The sequence below is a fragment of the Armigeres subalbatus genome, chromosome 2, assembly GCF_024139115.2.
Source record: "Armigeres subalbatus isolate Guangzhou_Male chromosome 2, GZ_Asu_2, whole genome shotgun sequence".
NCBI classification, from domain to species: Eukaryota; Metazoa; Arthropoda; class Insecta; order Diptera; family Culicidae; genus Armigeres; species Armigeres subalbatus.
The window spans coordinates 352134563-352151396 of NC_085140.1; positions in this window are offsets into that span (position 1 = coordinate 352134563).

Consider the following 16834-nt stretch of genomic DNA (forward strand, 5'->3'; position numbering starts at 1 on the left):
GAGCCTGTGGGGTACCTGGGCACCCTCCACAGTAATTGTCCCTTACCGCGTCATGCTGGGCTCTGGCGTGGTGGACCTCTTTTCCCGAGCAACTCGTGGGACCAAAATGGAAAACCAAGTCAATTCTTCAATTAGTGGTAGTAGTGTAGGCGACAACCCCTTCGCAAGAGGTGGGTTGTTCAGGTCTCCGCCTAGGAGGCCAGAGGCAATAGTCGGCAGCCCAGTGCGCAGCGCCAGCGTGAGTCACTCAACCTTCCTCTCGGCTAGAAAAACGCCGGTAGGGGTTATTGACGGCCCATGGCTTGTGGAGGCGATGAACCGCAAACGCGATGGGCTTTCGGCCTTCGAGGTGGCGACGGAACAGCTGGACGCCATCATCGACTTTGCGTCATCGACGCATAATATCAGCAAGGACCTCAAGAGGAGCTTGCAAAAACTTCGAAAGTCGATGCTGGTCACCAAGCTGGAGAGGGCGGTCAGGACGGCCAAGTGTAAACCCGTGAAATCGGTGGAGTCGAAGTCTACCCAGACTGAGGCCCAAGGATTCGCGGACTCGGGCAAGGTCGAATCGACCGAAGGCGTGCCAGCGAAGACGGTGGTGCCAAAGTCTACCTAGACTGAGGCTCAAGTATTTGCGGGTACGTCGGGGGTGACTGCTCCAACGGAGCAGACACAAAAACGGGGGAGACAGTCTCCAGGGGATGAGCTCCCTGGGGGCCGCTCCAAAACGCGGAGGGTTACTACCCCGAACAAGGGTAGTGGGGCTGGGAAGCTGAACTCCGGTCAGGTACCTCCAAAACCGGGGGAGAAAGGACCTGTAAAGGTCCGTCCACTCAGGAAAGACGGTGGTAAGGGGTTACGGCAGGCTGAAAGTTCTCAGCCGCATCAGACCAGGGAAATAGAGGGGGATGACGCCTCCTGGACGGAAGTCGACGGAACGATTGGTTCGACGAAGAGTGCAGACAGATTCTGGAGGAGAAGGACGCAGCGCGGGCGGTCGCGCTGCAGCAAGGTACCCGGCAGAACATGGAACGTTATAGACGGAAGCGGAGACAGCAGACCCGCCTTTTTCAGGAGAAGAAACGCCACCTGGGAGAAGCGGAGTGCGAGGAGATGGAACAGCTGTGCCGTTCTCAAGATACACGCAAGTTCTATCAGAAGCTCAACGCATCCCGCAAAGGCTTCGTGCCGCGAGCCGAAATGTGCCTGGATAAGGATGGGAGCATCTTGACGGACGAACGTGTGGTGATCGAAAGGTGGAAGCAGCACTACGAGGAACATCTGAATGGCGCTGAGAGTACAGGCAGTGAAAGTCAAGGCAGCGGAGGAGATGACTACGTCAGTTCAGCGGACGATGGAAGCCAACCAGTCCCCACCTTGAGGGAAGTTAAGGATGCCATTCAACAGCTAAAGACCAATAAAGCAGCTGGTAAGGATGGTATCGGAGCTGAGCTCATCAAGATGGGCCCGGAAAAGCTGGCCACGTGCCTGCACAAACTGATAGTCAGAATCTGGGAAACCGAACAGCTACCGGAGGAGTGGAAGGAAGGGGTTATATGCCCCATCTACAAGAAAGGCGACAAACTGGAGTGTGAGAACTTTCGAGCGATCACCATCCTTAATGCCGCCTACAAAGTGATATCCCAGATCATCTTCCGTCGTCTGTCACCATTAGTGAACGAGTTCGTGGGAAGTTATCAAGCCGGCTTCGTTGACGGCCGCTCAACAACGGACCAGATCTTTACTGTACGGCAAATCCTTCAAAAATGCCGTGAATACCAGGTCCCAACGCACCATCTGTTCGTTGATTTCAAGGCGGCATACGACAGTATAGACCGCGTAGAGCTATGGAAAATTATGGACGAGAACAGCTTCCCTGGGAAGCTTACCAGACTAATTAGAGCAACGGTGGATGGTGTGCAAAACTGTGTGAAGATTTCGGGCGAACACTCCAGTTCGTTCGAATCGCGCCGGGGACTAAGACAAGGTGATGGACTTTCGTGCCTATTGTTCAACATTGCGCTAGAAGGTGTCATGCGGAGAGCCGGGTGTAACAGCCGGGGTACGATTTTCAACAGATCCAGTCAATTTATTTGCTTCGCGGATGACATGGACATTGTCGGCCGAACATTTGCAAAGGTGGCAGAACTGTACACCCGCCTGAAACATGAAGCAACAAAAGTTGGACTGGTGGTGAATGCGTCAAAGACAAAGTACATGCTTGTGGGCGGAACCGAGCGCGACAGGGCCCGCCTGGGAAGCAGTGTTACGATAGACGGTGATACCTTCGAGGTGGTCGAGGAATTCGTCTACCTCGGATCCTTGCTAACGGCTGACAACAACGTTAGTCGTGAAATACGAAGGCGCATCATCTGTGGAAGTCGGGCCTACTACGGGCTCCAGAAGAAACTGCGGTCGAAAAAGATTCGCCACCGCACCAAATGTGTCATGTACAAGACGCTTATAAGACCGGTTGTCCTCTACGGACATGAAACATGGACAATGCTCGAGGAAGACTTGCAAGCACTCGGAGTATTCGAGAGACGGGTGCTTAGGACCATCTTTGGCGATGTGCAAGAAGACGGTGTGTGGCGGCGAAGAATGAACCATGAGCTCGCCCAACTCGACGGCGAACCCAGTATCCAGAAGGTAGCTAAAGCCGGAAGGGTACGATGGGCAGGACATGTTGCAAGAATGCCGGACAGCAACCCTGCAAAGATGGTGTTCGCTTCCGCAGGTACGAGACGGCGTGGAGCGCAGCGAGCGAGATGGGCAGACCAGGTGCAGAACGACTTGGCGAGCGTGGGGCGTATCCGAGGATGGAGAGATGCGGCCTCGAACCGTGTATTGTGGCGTCAAATTGTTGATTCAGTGTTATCTGTTTAGATGTTAACTAAATAAATGAAATGAAAATGAAATGACGCCTCCTGGACCCTGGTCAAGAACAAGAAGACGAAGACGTCAAGGCCCGAAAAGAAGGCCCAGGCGAATGAGGGTAGCAAGAAGTCTAGGGTAGGCGCCAATCGCTCCAGGGGCGATGCCCTAGTCATCACGGCGGACGAGGCTAAGTACTCGGATGTTTTGAAGGCGATGAGGAGTGACGTCAAGCTCGGTGAACTCGGTGCCGACATACGTCGAATAAGCCGTACCCGGATGGGCGAGATGATACTCGAGCTGAAGCGGGGCGTCTCGCAAAAGGGCGCCGCCTACAAGAAGTTGGCGGAGGAGGTCCTAGGCGAGACGGTCAAGGTGAGGGCACTCACGACGGAGGTGAATCTAAGGGTTAAAGACCTGGACGAGATCACTGAAGTCGAAGAGCTCGTCACGGCACTGCGGCGACAGTGTGAAGTGGAGACGCCCACCGCAGCCGTTCGGCTACGGAAAGGTCCGGCTAGGGAGCGTCAAGGTGGGATGGTCGGTATGCCCTGTGCGCATATACGAGCAACCCGAAGTTTGCTTCAAGTGCCTGGAACCGGGGCACAAGCAATGGGACTGCAAAGGCCCTGACAGAAGCAATCTCTGCCGACGCTGCGGATTGGAGGGACATAAGGCACAATGCTGCACGAACCCTCCCAATTGTTTGATTTGTTCCAGCAAAGATGTGAACAGCAAGCACCCCATGGGGGGTTCGATGTGCCCGGCGTTTAAGCGTGCTGCAAAATCAAAGTGCAGGTAACGCAGCTGGCTTGCTCGGCCTCGCCCGAGTGTTTGGTGTGCGCAGGTTTAGAGGAAACGGCGGAACACGTGTTGTTCGTGTGCTCACGTTTTCGCGCAATGCGTGACCACATGCTTGCCACATGTGGTCTGGACACTACCCCGGACAACCTAGTTCGGAGGATGTGTAAAGATGAAGCTGGCTGGAACGCCGTTTTATCGGCTATCGCCCAAATCGTCTCGGAGCTACACAGAAGGTGGCGCGTGGACTCAAGGATGGCTAGTTCAGGCGCAAATAAGAGGTGGTCCAAGGGATCGGAGTCGGCTTCATGGGTCATACCGGTGGTCATGCTCTGTGGTCGAACTCGATCCTTTTATTGAACAAGTGGCCGCGCGAAGAACAACATGGTATCGTCGCTTTCGCGGCGTCGGTCAACCGGGCGGGTTCCGAGCCCGAGGACGGAAAGGGGTCTTCGTCAAGGTTGGGGCAGGCGTAGGCCTCGCGTCGGCAAGTCCCTCTGTGTGCTGACGAATAGGCCCTATCGCAGAAAGGTCAATTTGGGGTGCACGCGGCATCATCATTCTTGATACCAGTCGTGCAGAGGGAAGCAGGCGCGAAGTCGACCCTTCCCACCTTCCGAGGACATAGGGCGTGGTAAGGCCACCTGGAAAGCCGGCAACGCGCTGGCACGATACCATGGTGTTCTTCTAAAAAAGCGAGTTACGATGTTCGGTGCTGCAAGGACACGCAGCTAACCTCGAGGGTGCGTTGTGCACTGGCCCACCTTTGAAGCATTACTTTCTGGTTGTACCGAAGGGACTATGGGCTTGGCGGCAATAGGAACGGTTTAGCGGGTCGGGATGTAGTCCTGCCTCCCTCGGTGATCCCTAACCCCGCACTTCCTGGTCAACCCAGGATGTCTGTTGAGCAGATTCCCCCTCCATTGTTTAGGAAGAAAAAAAAAAGACTGTACCCCGCCCATATTGGCTTCTATGAGCCTCCCGTTTTTCATCATCACACAGACGTTCCTAAGCGATGTTGCTCATGTGGTCACTGTTGTGGGCCGTGTTGATGAAAACAAGGATTTGTATAACAGCCCACCCCCATCATTATAAGCACTTAGTATTGTCAAACTACCATCACTCTTTTCTTCTTCTTTACCTTTACAAAAGTATATAAGTTTTTCTGCCACGACGAATCATTTCACTCAGTATAAGCAATGAAATCACGCATCATATTCACCAACTATCATTACGTTAATGTTAACATAGTCATCATGATCACCAAAAATTATTGCGGTCACTATCACCGTATCGTTCTTTCTTCACATTCACAACTTCTCCATTATCTTAACTCCCTTAAGCAGGAAACCAGCCAATTTTCTTAACAATATTTGTTAAAACAAAATCCACCCGACATTTAATATACAGAAAATAGGGGAATGGTTTTTCAGGGATTTAATTAATTGCTCCTAGAACTTCTTCGACAGTTCGTACTAGAATATTTCGGTCTGAAAATATTTCAGAATTCCATTTAAAAATTGTTTGGAAACTCGATCATCTTTTGTCGAAATTCTTCATGAACTAGTAACCCCAGTAACATTTTGATTTTACAATGGTTTTAAAGGACTCTTGTAATTTAAAACTTAAAATGTCCACTTATAGAATTTCTTCAGAAACTCTTTTAGGCATTCCAATTACTTTCTGTAAGTCCATCGGAAGATCTACACGAAATTCATTCAAAAGTTAATACACCAAATTCTTCTGAGCTTAAAACCAGGAATTCCTTTAGAAAATTCTCCTAGAAATATAATCATTGCATTGATCATTAAAATCTTTTATGAACTCCTTCGGACATTCCCACAAAAATTCCGTCGTGAATTCTTCATGAAAAAGGAATTTCCCATTCCTTTTTTTTTTTGTTCGGGATGAACCACTATGGACGCAGTGAACTTTTGTAGTATACCCGTGGCATTTATTTAGTGCATGTCTTTCTGCTCCATTTCTATTGAGAAGAAATGAAGTAGTCGTTTTTTATTCAGATATTTTCCCAAGCTTAATGTAAGGCCTCTTTAGATTAAGGTACCGCTATTTATACCCTTCTAGAAACGGCTTATATCAACTCTCAAAGGCGCGCCCCTCAATCAGTTTCGGCTCAACAATAAGTGGGATAATACTGATTTTGACCATGCATCGGTATTGCAGTTCAAACATATTTTTGCTTCTTCTTATGATTTCCGGATTCGTTTTTGTACAGAGATCTGATTTCATTGCGTTTGGCATTTCTGAATCTCACCTTTACACAGAGCTCTAATCAGTCAGAGGGTTCAGCAAATCCACCCATTCCTTAGAGAAATTTCCAGGTGAGCCTATAGAGCTATTTATTGAATTTTTGTGGATATTCTTGTAGATATTTTTTAGAGCTTTCTTGGACTATTTATAAAGAAGTAAAAGCGGGAGAGTTTTCGAAATAATTTCCTTATGATACGTCGCAGGAGTTTTCAAGGGAGTTTCCCTGAAAATTTGTGTAGGTTTTTCTAAGCGAATTCTTGGAGAAATACTGGAGAAGTTTCCGTGCACGCAAACTTTCATCTACTCACTGACTGAGTAAAATTGTATTGCCCTCTCTTTCTATCCCACGGAAATTTTACTCAATTTCCGTCAAAAGCAGGACAACTCAAAACAATGAGTAATCCTACTTTTGACGGATATTGAGTAAAATTTCCGTGGGAAGAAAAGAGACGGCAATACAATTTTGCTCAGTCCCTCAGTAGATGAAAGTTAGAGTATGGGAACTGCCATGGAGAATCTTGGAGGAATTTGTGAAGGAGTTCTTGGATTTGTCTTTCGGAAGAACTCCTAAACAAATTACCAGAGAATCAATGTCCAGAAAAAAATATTTATGAATGATATCCGGGAAAATCCTTGGAAAAATTATAGAGTTGGAATTTCTGGGTTAATTTCTAGAAGAATTACCAGAGAAATGCGCGTAAGATTTACTAGATCTGGATTTCGCAAGTTAATTTCCATAAGGAGTTCTTGAAGAATTCCTGGAAGGTGGGTTTAGTGGAATGCCATGTGAATTTTGTAAAGATTAAGGTAATTTCCGTAGAGTTTGCGAAGGAAATTATCAAATGTTCTTCCGGAGGAGTTCCTGGAGGAACTTCCGGAGGAGTTCCTGGAGGAACTTCCGGAGGAGTTCCTGGAGGAACTTCCGGAGGAGTTCCTGGAGGAACTTCCGGAGGAGTTCCTGGAGGAACTTCCGGAGGAGTTCCTGGAGGAACTTCCGGAGGAGTTCCTGGAGGAACTTCCGGAGGAGTTCCTGGAGGAACTTCCGGAGGAGTTCCTGGAGGAACTTCCGGAGGAGTTCCTGGAGGAACTTCGGAGGAGTTCCTGGAGGAACTTCCGGAGGAGTTCCTGGAGGAACTTCCGGAGGAGTTCCTGGAGGAACTTCCGGAGGAGTTCCTGGAGGAACTTCCGGAGGAGTTCCTGGAGGAACTTCCGGAGGAGTTCCTGGAGGAACTTCCGGAGGAGTTCCTGGAGGAACTTCCGGAGGAGTTCCTGGAGGAACTTCCGGAGGAGTTCCTGGAGGAACTTCTGGAGGAGTTCCTGGAGGAACTTCCGGAGGAGTTCCTGGAGGAACTTCCGGAGGAGTTCCTGGAGGAACTTCCGGAGGAGTTCCTGGAGGAACTTCCGGAGGAGTTCCTGGAGGAACTTCCGGAGGAGTTCCTGGAGGAACTTCCGGAGGAGTTCCTGGAGGAACTTCCGGAGGAGTTCCTGGAGGAACTTCCGGAGGAGTTCCTGGAGGAACTTCCGGAGGAGTTCCTGGAGGAACTTCCGGAGGAGTTCCTGGAGGAACTTCCGGAGGAGTTCCTGGAGGAACTTCCGGAGGAGTTCCTGGAGGAACTTCCGGAGGAGTTCCTGGAGGAACTTCCGGAGGAGTTCCTGGAGGAACTTCCGGAGGAGTTCCTGGAGGAACTTCCGGAGGAGTTCCTGGAGGAACTTCGGAGGAGTTCCTGGAGGAACATCCGCACGAGTTCCTGGAGGAACTCTCGGAGGAGTTCCTGGAGGAACTTCCGGAGGAGTTCCTGGAGGAACTTCCGGAGGAGTTCCTGGAGGAACTTCCGGAGGAGTTCCTGGAGGAACTTCCGGAGGAGTTCCTGGAGGAACTTCCGAAGGAGTTCCTGGAGGAACTTCCGGAGGAGTTCCTGGAGGAACTTCCGGAGGAGTTCCTGGAGGAACTTCCGGAGGAGTTCCTGGAGGAACTTCCGGAGGAGTTCCTGAAGGAACTTCCGGAGGAGTTCCTGGAGGAACTTCCGGAGGAGTTCCTGGAGGAACTTCCGGAGGAGTTCCTGGAGGAACTTCCGGAGGAGTTCCTGGAGGAACTTCCGGAGGAGTTCCTGGAGGAACTTCGGAGGAGTTCCTGGAGGAACTTCCGGAGGAGTTCCTGGAGGAACTTCCGGAGGAGTTCCTGGAGGAACTTCGGAGGAGTTCCTGGAGGAACTTCCGGAGGAGTTCCTGGAGGAACTTCCGGAGGAGTTCCTGGAGGAACTTCCGGAGGAGTTCCTGGAGGAACTTCCGGAGGAGTTCCTGGAGGAACTTCCGGAGGAGTTCCTGGAGGAACTTCCGGAGGAGTTCCTGGAGGAACTTCCGGAGGAGTTCCTGGAGGAACTTCCGGAGGAGTTCCTGGAGGAACTTCCGGAGGAACTCCTGGAGGAACTTCCGGAGAAACTTCTGGAGGAACTCCCGGAGGAGCTTCCGGAGGAACTCCTGGAGGAGCTTCCGGAGGAACTCCTGGAGGAGCTTCCGGAGGAACTCCTGGAGGAGCTTCCGGAGGAACTCCTGGAGGAGCTTCCGGAGGAACTCCTGGAGGAGCTTCCGGAGGAACTCCTGGAGGAGCTTCCGGAGGAACTCCTGGAGGAGCTTCCGGAGGAACTCCTGGAGGAACTTCCGGAGGAACTCCTGGAGGAACTTCCGGAGGAACTCCTGGAGGAACTTCCGGAGGAACTCCTGGAGGAACTTCCGGAGGAATTTCTGTAGGAACTAAAATAACGAATTTTTGAAGTTATTCCAGAGAATAACTCATACTTTGATCACAAAGTACTTTATCGACTTTATCAATTAATAAATTAGCAGTTAAGATTATTCCTCTGGTTGAATTGAATTACAATGATTTTAACTTAAACTAAACCTGACCTTATTAAAACTAAGGGTACAAGGAGCTGATCATTGCAATAGAAGAATGCAACGATTTTTGTCTAAAATTAGAAATTATTCTATTGGACATTTGTTACAATGTCTCAATATTAGAAATTCTATGAAGTTCATTGGTACTTTACCACGAAGGCAACATCAGTATTATTTTTAAAATCCTTAATATCTGAAGGTTGGCTACACAATTAATTGGAACCCCATTCATAGTGACAAGATGTCTGCTAGACGGTTTCAAATGAGAAGCTCTCGGATTATGTTAGAAAATTGAACTCAGCTTATTAGAAGCATTCCGTTATTAGTAATAAGTGGAAAAAAATACTTCAAACTTTTTTGCAATCTACAAATGACACGAAGGCTTCGTCCTTTGGCTGAAAGTCCAGTGTAATCTGCAAACAAAGATTTTTAACACCCTGGTGGTACATCAGGTAAGTCATAAGCAAAAATGTTATACAATGACGGGCTTGGTAGTCATATAGCTACTGCTTCTGTCTCATACGCAGGAGGTCGTGGGTTAAATCCCAGGTCCGTTCCATTCTCCTACTTTGTATCTTTCTCTATATTTCTCATGTTCTATCCTATCCTATACCTTCAACTTGACTATTCTATCAGTAGCTGCCAGAATTGGAATTGTACTAAAAAAAAGCTCGTTTCCTACATCCAATTAGAATTCAATCAGTCACTTTCTTCTATCTATAACATTGGCAACTCGTTAGCCAAGACGAACCTCTGCCTCTCGAAACAAACCCAAAAATTCCAATAAATTCCGTATGATCTCGTGGCAAGTGCAGAGGTATATTCGGCTTGCAGTGGGCGAGTGATTACATCATCATTTCCTTCCCATTCCCTACATTGACTTGCATTCTGACGTGGCAGGCGGCAGTATGACCTAATAAACGAGATCACTAGTACTTGTACATTGAAGATGAGTGCTAGTCCTAAGCAAACATATGTTGGTTCTCTGTGCAAGAACAGCTGATCTGATCATAACTGAGTAGCAACTACGGGCAGTCAATCAAGTTCAAGTTCAAGTTCAAGTATACAATATGGGCTCCAGTATGCTGCCTTGGGGAACACCAGCCCTTACAGGTAATCTATCAGATTTCGGATTTTGATCATTTATCTTCAGTGGGCGATCTGATAAATAATTTTAGATCAGTTTAATAATGTTTTTAATTATAAAAATTCATCAATTTAACAATCAAACCTTTATGCTGAACACGGTCAAATGCTATTTTTATATCAAGAAGAGCCACTCCAGTCGAATATCCTTCAGATTTGTAGAGTCGAATTAAATTCGTAACTCTTAATAACTGATGAGTGGTGGAATGTCCATGGCGGAAACCAAGCTCATCAGCAAAAATAGAATTGTCATTAATATGATCCATCATCTTATTTAAAATGATCGTTTCAAACTGTTTGGTTATTGAAGAATGGAAACTGATTAGGCAATGACTAGAAGCCTCAGATGTATTTTTGTCCAACTTAAAAATTGGACCATTTTTGACATTTTTCCATTTCTCTGGAAGTATCCCAACTGAAAACATTTGTTAATCAAGAGAATGTATTTGACCCTTCGTTGGGAACTAATTTAGATAAACTGAGATCTATGACTAGAAAATTTGAAAATATGAAAGCCCCGGATGATGATGGTATTTTCTACATGATTATCAAGAAAATTCCTTAGAGCTCTTTATCTTTTTTGGTAATTTATTTAAGAGTGTCGTTGAAGGTCAAATTCCTATCGATATACGTTTTATATAAATCCCAATCAGCTCTATGATAATTAAAAGTTGAGCTGATTGGATATGGCTTCTTGTGATATTTTTTATTTCGTACCTTTTTTCTTGAATTGCTCAGCTTAAATGTAAATGGATCAGAAATATCAATGTTATACACTGAAAAGTTGCAAAACAGAATGTGATTACATTTTGAAGTGAAATTACCGTCCTTTATTCATTATTCTAGAAAATAATCGTAAAACACATGGTGGTGCTATTTTTATTTCGATCAGTGTAGGTTGCCAATCATGTCAAATAAGCTTTCAAGATTCTCCACCAATCCTTTTATATAAGGTCGTTATGGTCAAGCACATTTATTATTCCACGCAACGCCCTTCTGTGGGAGTGGAGAAGCCGAGAAAAAAAATGTCATTCCTATGTACTGTACAACAAAAAATAATGTTCCGCTGAGGACACGACAATGACAACGACAGTGTCAATTACCCCCGATCGCCATTCTTGGGGATGGAAACCCGAGCATAAACAAAAAATGGCACGCAAAACCTTGGCCACCATCATTGACAAAAAAAAATTTTGAAGCTGATCGATCCACATAAAAAAAACTTCGTTTTCGCCTTTTCAGTATGTCGACCTTTTCTCAATGAAACTTCTGAATATTTTTTCTACAGCGTAATGCTCAATTTCATGTCAAATGTCATTTCACTCTCATGGACACGAATTATTAATATCTTTTTGCCTTTCTCGTATACTAAGTATACGTAAAGGCTATATGTTCACTCCAAAAACAAACTTTTTATAGAAGGCTCGGAGACCCATAGTGTTATATACCAATCGACTCAGCTCGACGAATTGAGGTGATGCCTGTGTGTGTGTGCGTGTGTGTGTGTGTGTGTGTGTGTATGTGCGCACCAAAAGAGCAAAAAGTCTCGCTCACTTTTTTTGTACCTACCCTTGACCGATTTCTTCGCAACAGGTTGCATTTGACGCAGTGTTCTGCTCCATTGTTTCCTATTGAAAATTGGCCGGATCGGACTATGGGCTTGGGAGTTATGGCCAAAATACTTTTTCTCAGAAAAAAGCGCGTAAAAAAGTCTCGCTCACTTTTTTTGTACTTCCCCTTGACCGATTTCTTCGCAACAGGTTGCATTTGACGCAGTATTTTGCCCCATTGTTTCCTATTGAAAATTGGCCGGATCGGACTATGGGCTTGGGAGTTATGGCCAAAATACTTTTTCTCATAAAAAAGCGCGTAAAAAAGTCTAGCTCACTTTTAATGTACTTACCCTAAACGGATTCCCTCACAACAGGCTGCATTCGACGCAGTATACTTCCCCATTATTTCCTATTGAAAATTTTTATGGATCGGACAATGGACTTGGGAGTTATGGCCAAAATACTTTTTCTCAGAAAAAAGCGCGTAAAAAAGTCTAGCTCACTTTTAATGCACTTGCCCTGAACAGATTCCCTCGCAACAGGTCGCATTCGACGCAGAATCTTGTCTCATTATTTCCTATTGAAAATTGGCCGGATCGGACGTTAGGCTCAGAAGTAATGCCCAAAATACTATTTTTTCACCGCACGAGAAAGGCATCATCACCGCTAGGTGGATTAATCTGGGTTTTTAACATAAGGATTCTATCTCTTGTAACATCCTATAACTTGCTCGAAGAAGAAGAAGAAGAAGAAGAAGAAGGAAAATCATAGGAAAGAGTTAAATGAAAATATGATTTTAAAGGGCTTACATAAAACGTCTTAAATTTGTTATATATAAGATATAGAGACGCATGTTCAGCAAAATTGCTCGTATTACAATTTGCTACAACTTTGAGAAGACACTACATGTCTAACTCATTCTGGTAGAAAAATATTTTCTCAACTCACTTTTAGGTGGATTAATCATCAACTGTTGATGTATTTAGATTGCTCCTAAATTCTTGAACTTCCGTGAACAAACTCTATATAAAAATCAATATTTTCGATTTTATGTATTTCGATCGTGAAAATGACGGTGGCATCTGAAGTACCTCGACTGGCAATTAGTGGAACCAGCTGTCGGCTAAGTTTCTTTCAAATCCAAAAAAGCAAAGCGTTGTTGCTTAGTGACTCGAAAGGCGCATTTTGAAATTAATCGGATCTTCTCAGAACCACCTTCTGTACAAGGGCGGTTGAGCCGAAACGAATTTTGTTCAAAGAAAGTTTCCGTCGGTAGCAGAATCACGAGTGCGCGTCGGAAGGAGACGCTGCAAAAATAATTCGCATGGATGGCATCGTAGCAGTCAAGTGAAACTTTCTCCTAAGATTCTCATTTGGATTTGTTGCTGTTTGTGATTAGGAGGACGATTATTGAAAAATTTTTAAGACCAATTATATACAGAAGAAAGCTATTCGAGAATCAATTTCTTGAATGTCCAAAACACAGTCGCTTAGTTACGCTGTCCAACGTTAACCTTGCGGTTGTGTCTTGTACACAGCCCTTGTTTAGCCTGATTGTTTAGTTTTTATACTGAAAACTATAAATTGAAAGAAAGTTTCACCAATACGTAAATATTTTCTTATATCGATATCAAGTATATCGGCTTCGTCGCCAACAATAGAAATTGCATTGCCTTTAAAGAGAGTCAACATGTTAGTTTAGTATTAAAATTTCTAAGGTGATCGCATATAAGCGGGATTGGTAGTCATATGCTACTGCTTCCCTCATACGCAGGAGGTCGTGTTAATCCAGGTCGTTCCATTTCCTACTTTGTATCTTTCTCTATATTTCTCATTTCTGATCTAGCTATACTCATACTCCTACTATCTATACTTCAACTTGATGTATTCTCAGTAATCTAAATTGGAAATGAACATAAGCTCGTTTCACATCCAATTAGAAATTCCATCAGTTCTTCTCCTATCTATACATTGGCACTCGTTAACCAAGACGACCTCTGCCTCTCGAACCAACCAAAAATTCCAACAAATTCCAATGAATCTCGTGGCAAGTGCAGAGGTATATTCGGCTTGCAGTGGAGTGATTCATCATCATTTCCTCCCTTCCTTCCCTACATTGACTTGATTCTGACTGGCAGGCGCAGTATGACTAAAAAGAGATCACCAGTACTTGTACATTGAAGATGGTGCTGGTCCCAAGCAAACATCTTTGGTTCTTTTGAACAGCTAATCGGATCATAATGGTAGCAATTACGAGCAGTCAATCAAGCTCAAGCTCAAAATTTCTAAGGTTATCGCATTAACATGTACAGTGAATAGCAAACATCAAGGAAGAGCAAAAACAACTTTACGCATCATCCCTTAGATTCTAACAATTTGTGTTTCCCTAGTCTTGTTTAACTGAATAAAAAACCTTTTGCTCGGGTATCTTATTTCAACATAAAGTGATAAAGATGCTGTCGGACAGCTTCATGATCGTGTTCTGAAAATCAAGATTTAAAAATCAAGCAGATTTTAAGCCTTTTTGAGCTCCATTGTGAACGCTCCGTCTCGTTAGGTTTCCTATTTGTTATCAACAACACGATGATACTTTTACAAACACTAGGGATTGCCCAGGAAGTCGAGAAAATTTCCAACACGAATACTTCCTAGACCCGACCGGATTCTTACCACATGTCTTCAGCTGCATATTACTGTGAGCATATATCGATGATAATAAAACCTTTCTAAATCCATATACTGTGGAACTAACATCAAATGTAACTCAGATTCAATTATCTGTCTAACAGATTTGTTTACTATATTAGTGATATAAAATGTTATTAGGCTTCGAGAAAACAGGGGGATCATGTGTCCCGGGATCACTTGTCAGTTTCCTACAGTCAGTCTTTGCTTATCTAAGCTAATTGGGTTGTAAAAAGGAGCATGAGGAGGAATACACATGTATTCTAATACTACGCAAATACTTTACAATTGCACGATGGTAATGGATTTTTCTCCATCCATCATCCATACCGAATAAAACCCTGAAATTTTGTACATTTCCCTTAAAGCAGAAGCTCGGCAACAGTCAAAACTTTTGACGCGTGAAAATGCCATCTGTTATATTGCTGTTCCAGAGAAAACTTACCTCTTTCCGGTTGAATTTTCAAACTACCGCAGTTGTCACTTCACTTTTTCTCTGCTGTTTGACATGGCATTCTACGAAGACATCGCCAAATACCAGATTTTTTCAGTGTATTGAAGATTTGTAGGTTGCGTAGAAATTTTGAAATCGATACTAGGCTTATGAACACCTGGAATTGATTTTGAAAAGATCATTTCTTCATTTAGGTACAAGATCGCTCGTCTCTGAAATAGTTGTAGCAAATCCAGCTTCTTACACAAGGTAACTTTTGAGGAAAATTTTTCTCTCTTTTCTTCTGCTTCATAGTAAATTCAATTCCATATTGTCCTCAGGCTTTTCAAAAGTTAGTGGCCAAGTGGTGCTTAGAGAATCCTAAAAATAATAACCGTACATGCTTGACATAATAGTATTTGAAGATGCATGTCTATATAAAACTTCTTTCTGATCGATGCCAGATTATCTATACACATTTTGCAAATAAATCATAAATACTCACTTTGAAGATTGAGGCAAAAAGGTAAACAACTTCAGAAAATGTATTAGCATCAAACAAAGTATTTCAAAGCACTCTTTGATAGAAACATACAAAATCATTTTTTTTCAGTGTTGAGATGATTTTCAAGCTTGAAAAGTAGCAAAGTAACAAAGTAAGTAATAAGTAATAAAGCAAATAGAATTTAACTTGATTGGTCACATTTATGCTTCTCAAGGTATATTCAGATTTATATATATATATTGCAGTCACTGGTGGATTCTGGGGAGAGTGCTTTGATAGTACGTGCTATTTGTACTGCGGATAAACTTTACACATCTATGAGATCACGAAAGTTGTCATTCTGTTGCAAAGCACAATACTTAAATACCTGAAGACCGTTCCGTTTTAGACTTGAGCGGACTGCTACGAACCTTCTAGATTAGATAATAGTTTTAGATCAACGATAAAAACCCATCATCACATTTAACAACCAGCGTTGTTATCGGCATGCCCAGTGCATGAAAGTTACACAATCGCAATTCCTCCGAGCCGGTTGAGCACCGGAGTAATCCGATGAAAATCAGAAAACCCCGATAAGCCACTACTGTTCCCGGTTGCGGTAGCCAAGTTCAATATTGATTAATGCAAACACACAGAACTCTTCTGTCTCTCTGGGGAAACTCGTCGCTACGATTGCTGTACCCACTTCTTCATCTGGCATTTGAACCCGACACTATCTGTGGTATTTGGCCTTTCAGCAGATCTCTGACAACACTGTTCGGAGAAACTAACAAGATAATCTGCTCCTTGTCCTACGCATGAGTAGCATGTTTGCAGTCATTTCAATAATTAATGGAATTTCAATCTGTTCGTTCTAGTTTCTCGGCAAATAATCCCTTTGCTGCCCGCCGCCCGTTCCGGTTCGCACTGCACTGTGTGACTATGTGGTCTTATAATGCACTTCTTCTTGGATTTGTGGCCGGGGACTTGAAATAGCTCTACCGACACACGTTGTGCACTCTGCTGCATACAGTTCCAGTACAAAGGGATTAACTTTTGGATTGGACGCAGAAAGTACCACTGAGAGGTCTTGAGCTAGGATGCTTCCCCAAGCAAAAATTATGTAATCACTCATGAATGATGGTTTTCTGATTCTATAACGATTTTCAAACATCGTCCTACCGAATGGAAGCAGCCGACATCATAAATGGAATTTGCGTTGAAAGCATTCCGTAGCCCAAGCAGCACACATGTTTCACATCGGTTACTGCAACTCATATGTGACCAGATCTAGTCATCAAGTTGCTGCAACCATTTTGTCTGTTTTGTGCTGCTCGGGAGGTTCTCAGACTCGAGAAGAGCTAGGTCATGTAATTGATAAATGATACACCCTTCTTCGATAAAAGGGGCCATGGTCTGATGGTTTCCGATGCCGCATGTTCCGAGAATTCCATATCGATAACCCGGTATCTCGGTAATGAATATATATTATTTCCCATCTTCATCAACGTTCTAATGACACAGATGAATGCATGAGTTATTTTCCGATGGTCTTTGACAAACTCTTAATGAAAATGTTACACATTCCGGAGCCAATGTCGCCGGAGAACAGATTGGGAGGGTGGCATGGAAACCCTCTTCCAAGTGGCTTCGTCAAGCAGTTTCTTCTCGTTCTTGAAGCAATACGTAACC